Genomic DNA, 15,805 nt, shown 5'->3' with positions numbered 1-15,805 from the left:
AAAAATACAAAATTAGCTGGGCATGGTGGTGCATACCTGTAATTGCAGCTATTTGGGAGGCTGAGGCAGGAAAATCGCTTGAACCCAGGAGGCGGAGGTTGTGGTGAGCCGAGATTGCACCATTGCACTCCAGCCTGGGCAACAAGAGTGAAACCCCGTCTCAAAAAAAAAAAAAAAAAGAAAGAATGGAATCATGTCACTTACAGCAACATGGATGAAACTGAAGGTCATTATCGTTAGTAACATAAGCCAGACACAGAAAGACAACTATCTCATGTACTCATCCATATGTATGAACTAAAAAAATGTATTTCATAGAGGTAGAGAGTAGAATGATAGTGAACAGAGGCTGGGAAGGACTTGGGGGAGGGGAGAGATAAAGAGAGGTTGGTTAACGGGTACTAATAGGTACGAACATACAGTTAGAGGAGTAAGTTCTAACGTCCGATAGTAGAGTAGGGTGACTATAGCTAACAACAATGTACTGTACACTTCAAAATAGCTACAAGTGAGGAGTTGAAATGTTCTCAACACATAGAAATGATAAATGCTAGTGATTACAGATAGCCTAAATACTCTGACTTGGTCATTACACATTCTATGCATGTAAAAACATCACATGTATCCTATAAATATGTACAAATAGTATGTATCAATAACAAAATTTAATTGTTTACTGAAACCCGAATTCTCCACTTTTTGAATTATCACATTTCTAGACCAGTTTACTTCCATTGCCCAGGGACTCTCTTGTGTTCCTCTCCCACTAATAAGAGAACATGTGATGACTAAATACAAAACAACTAGTAAAAGTTTAAATATAATTAGTAAATTTGTGGAAATAAATCTTATGTACTCAAAGGCCAAATATATATAAAAAATTGGTTATACTCAGCTTCTAATTCCTCTTAAGTCAGGCTCCCTCCCTCTGAAGAGGTTCTACAAGTCAGGAAGGTTGGATCTGAGAAGTAAACATAAAATTGTAAAAACCCCTGGGGAGGCAGAAGCTCACTTGTGTAAATGGACGTAGGGTAGCGTAGCAACGCAGGGTTGAAAAGTACAGGGCACACCACTTGAGGCAGGGGTGGGGTGGGCAGGATGAAAGAGAGCTTTTCAGAAATGTTCTTGTCTCTCCTTAGTCTCCTCTGAGGCAAAAAAGCAACACCAACCTAGTGCTGAAGGTAACATCAGAGCAGCAGTCTAGCCAGGTTGAGGTGGCAGCCCTCATCTGTTTGCTCAATGAACTTCCGTGAGGGTCTGTGCTTGATTAACAGCAACTTCCTGATGGATTTACTGCAAGGTGTCCTGATAGACAAGGTAAACAGAAACTATTTGAAATAATGTACATGGAAAATATAGTCAAAATAAAAATATTAAGAGATGGGCCGGGCGCGGTGGCTCATGCCTGTAATTCCAGCACTTTGGGAGGCCAAGGCGGGCAGATCGCTTGAGGTTAGCAGTTTGAGATCAGCCTGGGCAACACGGTGAAACCCTGTCTCTACTAGAAGTATAAAAATTAGCCGGGTTTGGTGGTGGGTGCCTGTAATCCCAGCTACTAGGGAGGCTGAGGCACGAGAACTGCTTGAACCTGGGAGGTGGAGGTTGCAGTGAGCCGAGATCGTGCCACTGCACTCCAGCCTGGGTGACAGAGACTCCATCTCAAAAAAATAAAAATAAATAAAATAAAATTAAGATATGGGTAAATGAATGAATGGATATAGCTGAAAAAATGTTTTAATAAGTTAGAATATTAGGCTAAGAAACTCCTAGAACACACATGGAAAGGGTAAAAAGCTTAAAAAAAGAAAAAAGTCATACGATGGTGTATGTCTGTAGTCCTAGCTACAGCCAGGAGGCTGAGGCAAGAGGATCACTTGAGCCCAGCAGTTTGAGGCATAGTGCACTATGATCATGACTGTGAATAGCCACTGCATTTCAGCCTGGGCAATATAGTGAGACCCCATCTCTTAAAAACAAAACAAAAAAAGGTATAGTGATATGAAAGATATTTATGTAACAGAAGACCCAGAGGAAGACATATAAACTAAACAGATTCAAAGAAATATTTGAATGACTGGTAATTTTCTAGAATTGGAGAAAAATATCATATTGAACAGGTTTTGAATGCAAAAGAGGACAGAGGATAAATAAAACACACACACCTGCATATACAACTAGATACATTATAATGAAATTTAAGAAAATCAAAGACAAAAAGAAAATTCTAAGAGTTTCCAACAAGGAAGAGTAGGTCACCTATAAAGGAGTACAATCAGAACGTCATCAAATACCTCATCAGCAACTTGGGATTTAAGAACAAGTAATCCATATTATGCACTGCATGCCCGTACCAAAATATCTCACATATTCCATAAATATATACATCTACTTCATACTCACAAAAATTAAAAAGAAAAAAAAAGGTAGTAAATCTTAATTAACATTACCCAGATGGAGTAACTTTAAAGTGCTGATGGAAAGCACTTTGAACTAAAAAGTATATATCCAGAAAAACTACCATTTAAGCACATAAAATGTCAGGTCTGCCTCACAAAAGCCCTCTTTGAAAATAAAGGAAGTACAGGTTGAATATCCCTAATCCAACAATCCCAAATCTAAAACTTTTCCAGTGTCAACAATATGCTCAAAGAAGCATTTTGGATTTTCGGATTAGGAATGTTCAGCTGTTAAGTATAATACAAATATTCCCAAATCTGAAAAAATCTGAAATCTGAAACACTTCTGGTCCCAAGCATTCATTTCTTTCTTTTTATTTTCTTCTTTTTTTTTTTTTTTGAGACAGGGTCTCACTCTGTTGCCCAGGCTGGAGTTCAGTGGCATGATCATGGCTCACTGGAGCCTTGACTTCCCAGGCTCAAGCGATCCTCCTACCTTGGCCTCCGAGTAGCTGGGACTACCGGTATGTACCACTACACACAGGTAATTTTTTAGTGTTTTGTAGAGACAGGGTATCACTGTGTTGCCCAGCTGTTCTTGAACTCCAGGGCTGAAGCAATCCTCTCGCCTCAGCCTCGGAAAGTGCTGGGATTACAGGCGCCAGCCACCACACCTGGCCCCAAGCATTTCAGAATGGGATACTCAACCTGTACTCCCAATAATAATATTATGAGATACATGAAAGGTAAATATATAACTTAGTAAAACTTAATATATCTTTCTTTTTTTTTAAGACAGGGTCTCACTGTGTTGCCCAGGCTGGAGTGCAGTGGTACAATCACGACTGACTGCAGCCTCAAGCTCCCAGGCTCAAGCAATTCTCCCGCCTCAGCCTCCCGAGTAGCTGGGACCACAGGCACCTGCCACCACGTCTGGCTTATTTTTTTATTTTTTGTAGAGATGGGGTCTCAGTATGTTACCCAGGCTGGTCTTGAACTCCTTCCTGGGTTTAAGCAATCCTTCTGCCTCGGCCTCCCGAAGTGCTGAGATTACAGCACATGTGATAGCCACCACACCTGGCCCTAATATTATCTTTTAAAATGAGACAAAAAACAACCATAACAATCCAGGACGAAATCTAGAGCAGGGCTATACAACTTTCTGAAATGACTAAAATATTTTTTACCTGTGTTGTCCAATATGTTAGCCACCAGTCACATGTGGCTATACAACACATGAAATGTGGCTAATGTGACTAAGGAACTAATTTTTAAATTTTACTTAAGCTAAAACAGCCTCTAAGACTACTGGCTATCATATTAGCACAGATCCAGAGCAGGGGGTCAGCAAATTTCCTCAAGGGACAAATGGAGAATACACAGGCTGGTGGACCACATGCCTGTTGCATCTACTCATGTAGCACAAAAGTAGCCACAGACAGACAAATGGCAAGGCTGTGTTCCAATAAAACTTTATTTTAAAACAGGATGCCAACGTGAGACGTAGTTTGCCAACACCTCATCTAGATGATATAAACACAGTGGCAAAGCAAGCAGCAGGTGGAAGAGAGGGAGAGAAGACAACCAGAAGGTAGCCAGAGTGTGCCAAGGTACTTACGTTGAAGGCAGTGAGTGATATAAAGATACTTATAACAACAACAAAAGAAACCAAACATATAAATCTAAGCATAGATTGGTTTGAGATAATGACCAAAATTTTAACTGAAACACAATGAAATGTGTACATTTCAAACTAGGAAAAGAAAATTCAACCTATTAAATGAGAGAGAGAAAAAAAGACAACAAACTCTGGGATTGGATTTTTAAAAGATCTAGAAATAGAAGGTCTACAAAAAGAGCCTAAATACAACAGGATATAAAAATGCTGAAAATAGGCCAGGCACGGTGGCTCATGCCTGTAATCCCAGCACTTTGGGAAGCTGAGGCAGGCGGATTACTTGATGCCATGAGTTTGAGACCAGCCTGGCCAACACGGCAAAACTCCGTCTCTATTAAAAAAAATACAAAAATTAGCAGGGTGTGGTGGCACATGCCTGTAATGCCAGCTACTGAGGAGAGGTGAGGCATGAGAATCACTTGAACCTGGGAGGCAGAGGTTGCAGTGCAGTGAGCTGAGATCATGCCACTATACTCCAGCCTGGGCAACAGAGCAAGGCTCTGTCTCCAAAAAAAAAAAAAAAGCTGAAAATAAATGAGTGGGAAAAAATACAAAAGGCAAATATGAATCAAAAGCTTCATAGTAATTATAAGATCAGAAAACATAGAATTAAAGAGAAACGTATGTGAAGAACAAAGTAGGGTACTAGATACTGAGGAACAGATCAAGAAGAAATCGCAATCATAAACATTTATGCTTTTAACAATGTATCTTCCAAGTAAATAAAGCAACACCAAGACAATTCAATGGGGAAAGAACAGTCTATTCAATAAATGGTGCTGGAAGAACTAGATATGCACATGCAAAAGAATGAAGTTGGGCCCTTACCTTACCCCCTTTGCAAAAAATAACTTAAAATGGAGTTAATCTAAACGTTTACATTTAGCTATAAAACTCATAGAAGAAAAAATACAAGTAAATCTTTGTGACCTTGAATTAGACACACGACAAAATCTGTGTAGCTAAAACCAAAAGTCCAAATGACAAAAAAAAAAAAAAAAAAAAATTCTTAGGCTGGGCACGGTGGCTCACGCCTGTAATCCTAGCACTTTGGGAGGCCGAGGCGGGCAGATCATGAGGTCAGGAGTTCAAGATCAGCCTGGCAAACAGAGTGAAACCCTGTCTCTACTAAAAAGAAAAATTAGCCGGGCACAGTGGTGCATGCCTGTAGTCCCAGCTACTCGAGAGACTGAGGCAGGAGAATCGCTTGAACCCGGGAAGCAGAGGTTGCGGTGAGCCGAGATCACACCACTGCACTCCAGCCTGGCCAACAGAGCCAGACTGTTTCAAAAAAAAAAAAAAATTATTTCAAATCTCATCAAAATAAATTGCTGCTTCAAAAGCCATCAAGAAAGTGACAAACACACCAGGTGTGGTGGCTCACGACTGTAATCCCACCATTTGGGAGACCGAGGCGGGCGATCACCTGAGGTCAGGAGTTCAAGACCAGCCTGATCAACATGGAGAAACACCGTATCTACTAAAAATACAAAATTACCCGGGCGTGGTGGTGCATGCCTGTAATCCCAGCTACTTGGGAGAATCACTTGAACCTAGGAGGTGGAGGTTGCGGTGAGCTGAGATTGCGCCACTGCACTCCAGCCTAGTTACAAAAGAAAAACTCTGTCTTTAAAAAGAAAAAAAAAAAAAAAAAAAGTGACAACCCACAGAACGGGAAAAAAATACAGCTGACTCTTGAACAATACAAGTTTGAACTGCATGGGCACACCTATATGTAGATTTTAAGTAAAAGTTACACCCAGTGTGCCTGCCTCGCCTTTCACCTCCTCCACCTCTTCTGTCTCTGGCACTCAGAAACAGTAAGACCAATCCCTCCTTCTCCTCCTCGGCTAGCTCAATGTGAAGATGACGATGAACAGGAAGACCTTTATGATGATCCACTTCTACTTAATAAATAGGAAATATATTTTATTATATATCCTCCTTATGATTTTCTTAATAACATTTTCTTTTCTCTAGCTTAACTGTAAGAATACAGTACATAATACATATAAAAAGTGTGTTAGCTGTTTATCAACGAGGCTTCTGGTCAACAATAGGCTACTGGTAGCTAAGTTTTGGGGTAGTCAAAAATTTTCAACTGCACGGGTGTTGGTACCTCTAACCCCCGTATCGTTCAAGAATCAACTGTATCTGCAATCATGTATCTGTTACGGAACTTGCAGCCAATAAAGAATTCCTACAATTCAACAATAAAAAGACAAACTAAAAAATGGACAAAGAAGTTGAACACTTTTTTCAAAGAAATACAAATTTATTTCAAAGAAGATATACAAATGGCCAAAAAGCACATGAAAAGGTGCTCAACATCATTAGCCACTGGGAAATGCAAATCAAAACCACATTGAAATACCACTTCATACCCAAAAGGATGACTAAAATAAAAGAGTCACAAATGCTGATAAAGATGTGGAATCAGCCAAAGTGTGGTGGCTCACACCTGTAATCCCAGCATTGTGGGAGGCTGAGGCGGACAGATCATCTGAGGTCAGCAGTTCAAGACCAGCATGGCCAACACAGCAAAACCTCATCTCTACTAAAAATACAAAAATTAGCCGGGCATGGTGGCGGGCACCTATAATCCCAGCTACTCCAGAGGCTGAGGCAGGAGAATCGCTTGAATCCAGAAGGCAGAGATTGCAGTGAACTGAGATCGTGCCACTGAACTCCAGCCTGGGTGACAGAGCGAGACTCCAAAAAAAAAAAACCAAAAAAAACCAACAACAAAAAAAGGCTGGGCGTGGTGGCTCATGCCTGTAATCCCAGCACTTTGGGAGGCTGAGGCAGGCAGATCACAAGGTCAAGAGATTGAGACCATCCTGGCCTACATGGTGAAACCCCGTCTCTACTAAAAACACAAAAATTAGCTGGGCGTGGCGACGTGCGCCTGTAGTCCCAGCTACTCGGGAGGTTGCAGTGAGCCGAGGTCGCACCATTGCACTCTAGCCTGGCAACAGAGTGAGACTCCATCTCAAAAAAAAAAAAAAAAAAAAAAAAGTGGAAAAACTGGAGCCCTCGTACCTGCTGGTGGAATTGTAAAATGGTATCGCCACTTTGGAAAACATTCTGGCAATTTCTCAAAAGTTTAAATGGAGCATTATCATATGAAGTAGCAATTCCACTCCGAGTTATGCACTCAGGAGAAGTGAAACATATACCCACACAAAAATCTGTACACCAGTGTTCACAGTAGCCTTACTCAAGAATAATAATCAAAAAGTACAAACATTGAATATGACATGTATATCCACACAATGGAATATTATTCAGCCATAAAAAGGAATGAAGTATTGATAAATGCTATCTCATGGCTGAACCTTGAAAACAATAGCTACTTTAGTAAAAGAAGCCATGTTTTGTGACTACATAAAACCACATATTGGCCAGGTGCGATGGCTCACACCTGTAATCCCAGCACTTTGGGAGGCCAAGGCAGGCAGATCACAAGGTCAGGAGTTCGAGACCAGCCTGACCAACATGGTGAAACCCTATCTCTACTAAAAATACAAAAATTAGTCAGGCGTGGTGGTGCCTGCCTGTAATCCCAGCTACTCAGGAGGCTGAGACAGGAGAACTGTTGAACCCAGGAGGTGGAGGTTGCAGTAAGCCAAGATCACGCCACTGCTCTCCAGCCTGGGCAACAGAGCAAGACTTCATCTCAAAAAAAGAAAAAAAAAGATCTCTACAACATGTATTATATTATATTATTCCATTTATTTGAAATGCCCCAAATAGGTAAATCTGTAGAGACATAAAGTCAATTAGTGATTGCCAAGGGCAGAGTAGACAGAAGAATTAGGAGTGACTGCTAACGATCAGGTTTCTTTCTGGGTGATGAAATTCTAAAATAGTGATGATGGCTGCACAACTCTGTGAATATACTAAAAACCACAGAGCTTTTGGTATGTGAATTTTTTTGTTTGTTTGTTTGAGACAGGGTCTTGCTCTGTCACCCAGGCTGGAGTATAGTGGCTTGACCATGGCTCGCTGCAGCCTTGACCTCCTGGGCTCAAGTGATGCCCCTGCCTCAGCCTCCTGTGTGGCTGGGACCACAGGCATGTGCCACAGGCATGCCCAACTAATTTTTAAAATTTTTTGCACAGACAGGGTCTCACCATGTTTCCCCGGCTAGTCTTGAACTCCTGGGCTCAAGCAATCCTCCTGCCTCAGTCTCCCAAAGGGCTGGGATTACAGGCATGAGCCACTGCACCTGGCCTTGCTATGTGAATTTTATCTCAATAAAGTTGTTTAAATAAATGAATAAATAAAAAGCAGCAACTCTCAGAAATATAAGGACAGCAACCATTTTAGATGGCAATCTTACTCCTCTCTGATAACAAATAGATCAAGAATAAAAGTAAACATCAGATAATCTTATGTTCTTTGGTCATAACACAATAAAACATAAGAATAAAAGCAGCAGCCAGGTGCAGTAGCTCAAACCTGTAATCCCAACGCTTCGAGAGGCCAAGGTTGGAGGATCACTCGAGACCAAGAGTTCAAGACAAGCCCAGACAACACAGCAAGACCCCATCTCTATTTTTTTAAGTAAAAATTAAATAAAAGAATAGAAACAGCAATAAAAATATCGTTGTGAAAACCAAACCTGTATGTCAAAACTAAAAGCTATACCTGTAAGTCTTCAGGTTAAACAAATCATAAAGGAAATTACAAAATATTTATAAATGTATAACAGTGAAAACACTACATGCCAAAACTTGTGAGATACAGCTAAAATAGTACTCAAAAAGAAACTTAGGAAGATTGACAAAATAACCCAGGGAAGCAATAAAGATATGGGCAGAAATCAGAGAATAAATCAACAAAATATAGATGAACAAAATCAAAGTCTAGTTATTTCAAAAGATTTTATAAGAGACAAACTTTTGGCAAGATTAATCAAGAAAAGTAAAGAGATACAAGTAACAGTAGATGAAAGATTTAAAAAATACTATCGTGAACAATTAAATCTGAAAACCTGGGCAGAACAGATACATATTCTAAAAACTGTAAATCAGCCAATCCACAGCCCAAACTTAGAACCATCTCCTCTGGCCCCTACAAGCCAGGAAGCAATAGTCCTCTGCCTTCATTGCCCAGAGCCAGATACGAAAAAACTGGTGATCACCGCTACAGCCCAGAGGCAACTGACAAGATTCAAACTAGCTAATCCTAAACTGTTTCCCTTCCTTTCCCATGAAAAATACAATAAAGACTCTGAACCATGCTTTTCCTGATCCAAACTGGTTCTTCTCTTTGTAGCCCTGAATGAAATGGCATGTCTTCTGTCAGTAAACGTACATAACAATAATCTTCTTTTAAAGGGCATTAGTCTCAATATGTCATTTGTTACCTCCATAAATTAAAATCCTACAGACATTTTTAGACAATAAACAAAGCCTTTTCCACTTATAGACACAGATGTTTGAAAACCCTAAATCAAGTTTTAGTGAATTGAGTTCACTAGCATATTAAAAATAATACATCCTGCTCAAAAGGATTTAAGCCAGAAATTCAAGAATAGTTTAACATTTAAAAATGTATCAATCTAATAAACCATATTAATGAACCACAGGAGAAAAATGACTTAACTAGCTCAATAAATTCACGAAGGCATTTAGTACCTATTTGTAATTCATAAAAAATTGTCAGGCTACGCACAGTGGCTCACGCCTGTAATCCTAACACTTTGGGAGGCTGAGGCGGGCGGATTACTTGAGGTCAGGAGTTCGCAAGACAAGCCTGGCCAACATGGGGAAACCCTAACTCTACCAAAAATACAAAAAATTAGCTGGGCACAGTGGCACATGCCTGCAATCCCAGCTACTCGGGAGGCTGGGACAGGAGAATTGCTTGAACCCGGGAGGCAGAGGTTGCAGGGAGCTGAGGTTGTGCCACTGCACTCCAGCCAGGGGGACAAGAGCGAAACTCCGTCTCAAAAAAAAAAAAAATTGGTCAGTGATGAATAGAAGAGTTCCTTAACTGAAAAAAGTCTGCCCGGGGCCGGGCGCAGTGGCTCACACCTGTAATCTCAGCACTTTAGGAGGCTGAGGCAGGCAGATCACGACATCAGGAGATCGAGACCATCAAGGCTAACATGGCGAAACCCCGTCTCTACTAAAAATACAAAAAATTAGCTGGGCGTGGTGGCGGGCGCCTGTAGTCCCAGCTACTCGGGAGGCTGAGGCAGGAGAATGGCGTGAACCTGGGAGGCGGAGCTTGCAGTGAGCCGAGATTGCGCCACTGCACTCCTGCCTGGGCAACAGAGCGAGACTCCATCTCAAACAAAACAAAACAAAATAAACAAAACCAAACAAACAAACAAACAAAAGTCTGGCCGAGGGCAGTGGCTCACACCTGTAATCCCAGCACTTTAGGAGGCCAAGGTGGGCAGATCTCCTGAGGTCAGGAGTTCAAGACCAGCCTAGCCAACATGGTGAAACCCCATGTCTACTAAAATACAAAAATTAGCTGGGGCATGGTGGCGGAGGCCTGTAATCCCAGCTACTCGGGAGGCTGAGGCAGCATAATCACTTGAACCCAGGAGGTGGAGGCTGCAGTGAACCGAGATCACACCATTGCATTCCAGCCTGGGCAATAAGAGCAAAATTCCATCTCAAAAAAAAAAAAAAAAAAAAAAAAAAAGAAAAAGTCTATATACCAAAAGCCAATAACAAAAATCACACTTAATGGAAAAATTTCAGAAGCTTAGGATATCACTTAGGATAGACAGGTCAGAATGCCCACTAAGGACATTTTTCAACATACTACTGAAAACTTGTCTAATAAAGTAAAGCAGGAAAAAGAAATAGAGGTATAAGGACTAGAAGAGATGAAGCAGATGGTTTAAACAAACTATTACAGTAAATATGATTAGGCTCAGGTGTAGTGGCTCATGCCTGTAATCCCAACACCTTGTGGGGCCCAGGTGGGCAGATTGCTTGAGGCCAGCCTGGCCAACAGGGCAAAACTCCATCTCTACTAAAAATACAAAAATTAGCTGGGCATGGTGCTGCACGCCTGTAAATCCCAGCTACTCGGGAGGCAGAAGTGGCAGTGAGCCAAGATTGCGCCACTGTACTCCAGCCTGGGGGACAGAGAGAGACTCTTAAAAATATATATATTCCTGAAAATATGGTACCACTCACAATAGCTACAAAATGTAGGAAGTATCTAGAAATTAAACTACAGATAAGGCACAGGACATTAATGGGGTAAAAAATTACCTCATAAAAAAAGTCTAGAAGGGGTGTGGTGGCTCACACCTGTAATCCCAACACTTTGGGAGGCCAATGTGGGAGGACTACTTGAGCCCAGGAGTTTGAGACCAGCATGGGCAAGATAGCGAGACCCTGTTTCTATTTAAAATTTAAAAAGTCTAAATGAAGGAAGAACTATACCACACTTATATGTAGTTCCTCAAAGACTAATATAACTTATAAATCCAAGGCAGTTCAAATACAAATCTCAGAAGAGTTTTAATTTTGAAGGAATTTCACAAACTTTATCTATATAAGAATAAAAGTCCACAAATAGTTTGATCAAGTTTGAAAAAGAAGTGTAGAGTAGGGGGCTCACTCAACTAGATACACTAAGCTACAATAATTTAAAAAACGATGTTTTGGCCAAGCACAGTGGCTCACACCTGTAATCCTACCACTTTGAAAGGCCAAGAAAAGAGAACTGCTTGAGGCTAGGAGTTTGAGACCAGCATCACTAACATGGCAAAACTCCAACTCTACAAAAATACAAAAATTAGCTGGGCATGGTGGCATGCACCTGCAGTCCTAGCTACTTGGAAGACAAAAGTGGGGGAACTGCTTGAGCCCCATACATCGAGGCTGCAGTGAGCCATAGTCATGCCTCTGCACTCAAGCCTGAGGAACAGAGTGGGTCCTTGTCTAAAACAAAACAATGTTTTGGCACAGCAACATATAAAAATAAAACAGGAAAGCTTAGCAGCAGATTCACAGATATATGGAAATACAACATAATGAAGATGACCCACAAATCAGGAAAAAATGCATCCAGTATTTGTGGATGGTACTGTAAAAATTGTCTCCAAAAAAAAGGGTAAATAAATAAATAAATAAAGTGCTGATGAGAAAAAGAACAGTGGCCACCAATGAAAACGTAAACTGATAAAGCCATTTCAGAAAGTGATTTATCAGTACTTAGTGAAATAATTTTTTTTTGAGATGGAGTCTTGCTCTGTTGCCAGGCTGGAGTGCAGTGGCATGATCTTGGCTCGCTGCAACCTCCACCTCCCGGATTCAAGCGATTCTCCTGCCTCAGTCTCCCGAGTAGCTGGGACTACAGGAGCACACCACCATATCCAGCTAATTTTTGTATTTTTAGTAGAGATGGGGTTTCACCATGTTGGCTAGAATGGTCTCAATCTCTTGACCTCATGATCCGTCCACCTTGGCCTCCCAAAGTGCTGGGATTACAGGTGTGAGCCACTGTGCCCGGCCTTAGTGCAATAATTTATATACATACCCTATGATCTAGAAATCCCACTCCTGAATATATATCCCCATAGAAACTTTCGCATGGGTTTCTACTGGGACATGTATAAGAATTTTTTAAAATAACATCACTGTGGTAGCAGGGAACTGAAGGTAACTTAAGTGTTTATCTCAGAAGGAATGGGATAGATAAAATACAGTAGACGTATATGCTGTAGTTAAAAACAATTAACTAGGTATACATATTGTAATACAGTGTTGACTAAAAAAATTTAAGATAATGCAGTAACATTTGTTTATAAAATCATATGTACTCAAAACAAAATATAATTTAAAAGTATACACAGATATCCAAGTAGCACATATATCAAACACATCAGCCCATATATCAAACACAGATATCCAAGTAGCACATATATCAAACACATCAGCACATATATCAAACACAGATATCCAAGCAGCACATATATATATTTAATGGGGAATGAGAGGAGATCAGAAGAGGAAAATTAATAAAGAAGAAAAGAGCTTTGTGCAGGCTAGGCTGATGATAGGAGTGTGCGCCTTGAAATGAGGAGCGTGACTAACAATTCTCTGAACATGTTTCAAAAAAGTGTAATGTATGCATAGGCATAACAGTTCTTTCCTTTGTAAAAGGGATGTCGTACTTCCAGAAAGACAGATATATCTATATAGACATAGGGATGTGTGTGTCTATACATATACATACACATACAGTTGCAAATATACATATAAATGTCATGAAGGATGCAGTTTGAAAATAATCTTATGTTGCCGGGCACAGTGGCCTCACTCCTGTAATCTCAGCACTTTGGGAGGCCGAGGTGGGCAGATCACCTGAGGTCAGGAGTTTGAGACCAGCCTGTCCAACATGGAGAAACCATGTCTCTACTAAAAATACAAAAATTAGCTGGGCATGATAGTGCATGCCTGTAATCCCAGCTACTCAGGAGGCTGAGGCAGGAGAATCTCTTGAACCTGGGAGGCAGAGGTTGCAGAGGGCCAAGATTGTGCCACTCCACTCCAGCCTAAGCAATAAGAGTGAGACTCTGTCTCAAAAAAAAAAAAAAATAATAATAATAATAATCTTACATGCCTTGCATGATAATTTCTCTGAGATTAAAAAACAAAAAACAAAAACCACAGCAAAAGGTGGGAGAAGCATAAAGGGGTTGTGAATAGGAGGGTAATTTTAGATTGCTCATAAGGAAAACAGTATAGTTCCCTGACACTCGCATATAGTCTAAGATACTGATTAAAGGGAAAAAAAATCAGAATATGGTTTTCAATATTCTGTAACATTAGCCAAAAGTAGTGGTAGAAAAATATTTATAATTTTTAAAAAATTATTTAAAAAATGTTTGTGGGTACATGGTACATGTATACATTTATGGGGTACATGAGATGTTTTGATACAGGCATGCCATGTGACATAAGCACATCATGGAGAATGGGTTATCCATCCCCTCAAGCTTTTATACTTAGTTATAAACAATTCAATTACATTCTTTAAGTTATTTTAAAATATACAAATTATTATTGACTAGTCACCCTACTGTGCTATCGGAAACGCAAATATTTAATAAGCTTTAGTGAAAACATATATACTAGAATTAATGACATGTTTTCCAATTATTGCTTAATTAACCAATAAAAGAAAAACTCCATAAGTTTGTTTCAGTTAGAAACACAAACTTATTTTCAAAAGGATCATCATTAACTATGTTGGTAACAACTAGCAAACTTATAATGAACAGTCAAAGGTCTTATAACCTTTTCTACACAGGGCAAATTTTAATGAAAAACACTTGGTAATGTATTTTTTTCAAGAGACAAGCAATAGTTTGGCACCTAATATATAACCACAATGACCAAGTCAGGTGTGCAGTGTCCCCAGTACAGACTTTATTAGAGTTCAGTTATAAATACACAATCTCTTGACACTAAAGATGTAGTTCTTGCAGATAAAGCCCAAAGGCAGGAAATGAATCTCCTTCCAAATGCTGCTTCTTATCTTTAAAGTAACCTCAAATTATTACTAAACTAATAAAGTAATTTTGTTTCAGAAAGTGATTTGATCTATTTTATTTTCAGCTTTTGATAAATTCAAGAGTGAGATGAGGGATTATTGCTTTCTGTCTGACAACACACACTGAAACACAACATGAAAATAAAGGAAAAACTTTTTTTAATGACTTTTATGGTAAAGTTGGAATGGGTAATATCAAAGCCTGTCAGTATATGGAAGCAGATGTGTATGGTTTTGGAGAAACAGAAAGCTAATTTTGTTATTTAACTTCATAAATTTGGAAGTAAAGCTTATATTATCTTCCAATTAGAAACTGTCAAACAGGTTGAGTAAAAAGAGTGCAATGAGATTGTACACAAACCAAATAAAACAATAACTCAAAAACGTAATTATGGACATTACTGCCTTATTTATGGAATTTTTCTAATATAATGGTACATAGTGAATGGACACAAACCTAAATTGGCGATCAAGATTCTATTAAAAGGTCACAAAAAAGCCAGGATATCAAATACGACAGTCAAACACAAAGTGGGATGGAGACAACACAGGAAACTTTCAGACCACTAATGATGAATAGTAATTACTGCACAGATATAATTATTATTGTAGCAATATAGCTACCACTTATTGCACTTCTGTGTTATGCACTGGACTAAACACTTAAGATACACTATTTCTAATACTTAGGTTGGGTGAGGTCCCAGCACTTTGGGAGACTGAGGTGGGAGAATCGTTTGAGACCAGGAGTTCCAAACCAGCCTGGGCAACATAGCAAGACTTCATTTCTACAATTTTTTTTTTTTTAATTAGCCAGGCGTGGTGGCACATGCCTATATTCCCAACTACTCTGGAGACTGAGGTGGGAGGATTACTTGAGCCCAGGAGTTCGAGGCTGCAGTGAGCTATGATAGAGCCACTGTACTCCTGCCTAGGCAACAAAGCAAAACCCACCCCTGCCCCGTCTCTAAAAAAAAAAATACATTTTTAAAAAAGTAATGAGTCTTTACATATTTAACATAGTTTCGAAATACATTAAAAAAAAACTTATTTCAAAAGCGAGATATTTAAAACACTATAACCATAGTGGAAAACTATCACACCACACTTATTGTTTGCAAGGTAGAGATACAGCCTCTTGTAATACAGTAGGGAGTGGAAGAAACTAAAGCTAATCAAAGGAGCACACCCC

General features: G+C 39.7%; 1 protein-coding gene across 7 annotated transcripts in view; it reads right to left on the bottom strand.

The window, feature by feature from the left end:
* Positions 1 to 15,805, bottom strand: part of NSRP1 (nuclear speckle splicing regulatory protein 1) — a 66,831-nt gene that overhangs the window by 29,244 nt on the left and 21,782 nt on the right. For 2 of the 7 annotated variants that reach the window (XM_063656118.1, XM_063656117.1), the window contains exons 3-4: positions 1,170 to 1,305; positions 892 to 961 (exon numbers count right to left, since the gene is read on the bottom strand). The exons of 3 other annotated variants lie outside the window; for them this stretch is intronic. The gene's annotated coding sequence lies outside the window, so the exon portion shown is untranslated. Of the gene's footprint in view, positions 1 to 36; positions 61 to 891; positions 962 to 1,169; positions 1,306 to 15,805 lie in introns of those variants that run through there. 2 more of the 7 variants (XM_054458196.2, XM_063656119.1) reach the window with 2 other exon arrangements.

The sequence above is a fragment of the Pongo pygmaeus genome, chromosome 19, assembly GCF_028885625.2.
Source record: "Pongo pygmaeus isolate AG05252 chromosome 19, NHGRI_mPonPyg2-v2.0_pri, whole genome shotgun sequence".
In the NCBI taxonomy this organism is placed as follows: domain Eukaryota; kingdom Metazoa; phylum Chordata; class Mammalia; order Primates; family Hominidae; genus Pongo; species Pongo pygmaeus.
This window is presented reverse-complemented; position numbering and strand designations above follow the sequence as displayed.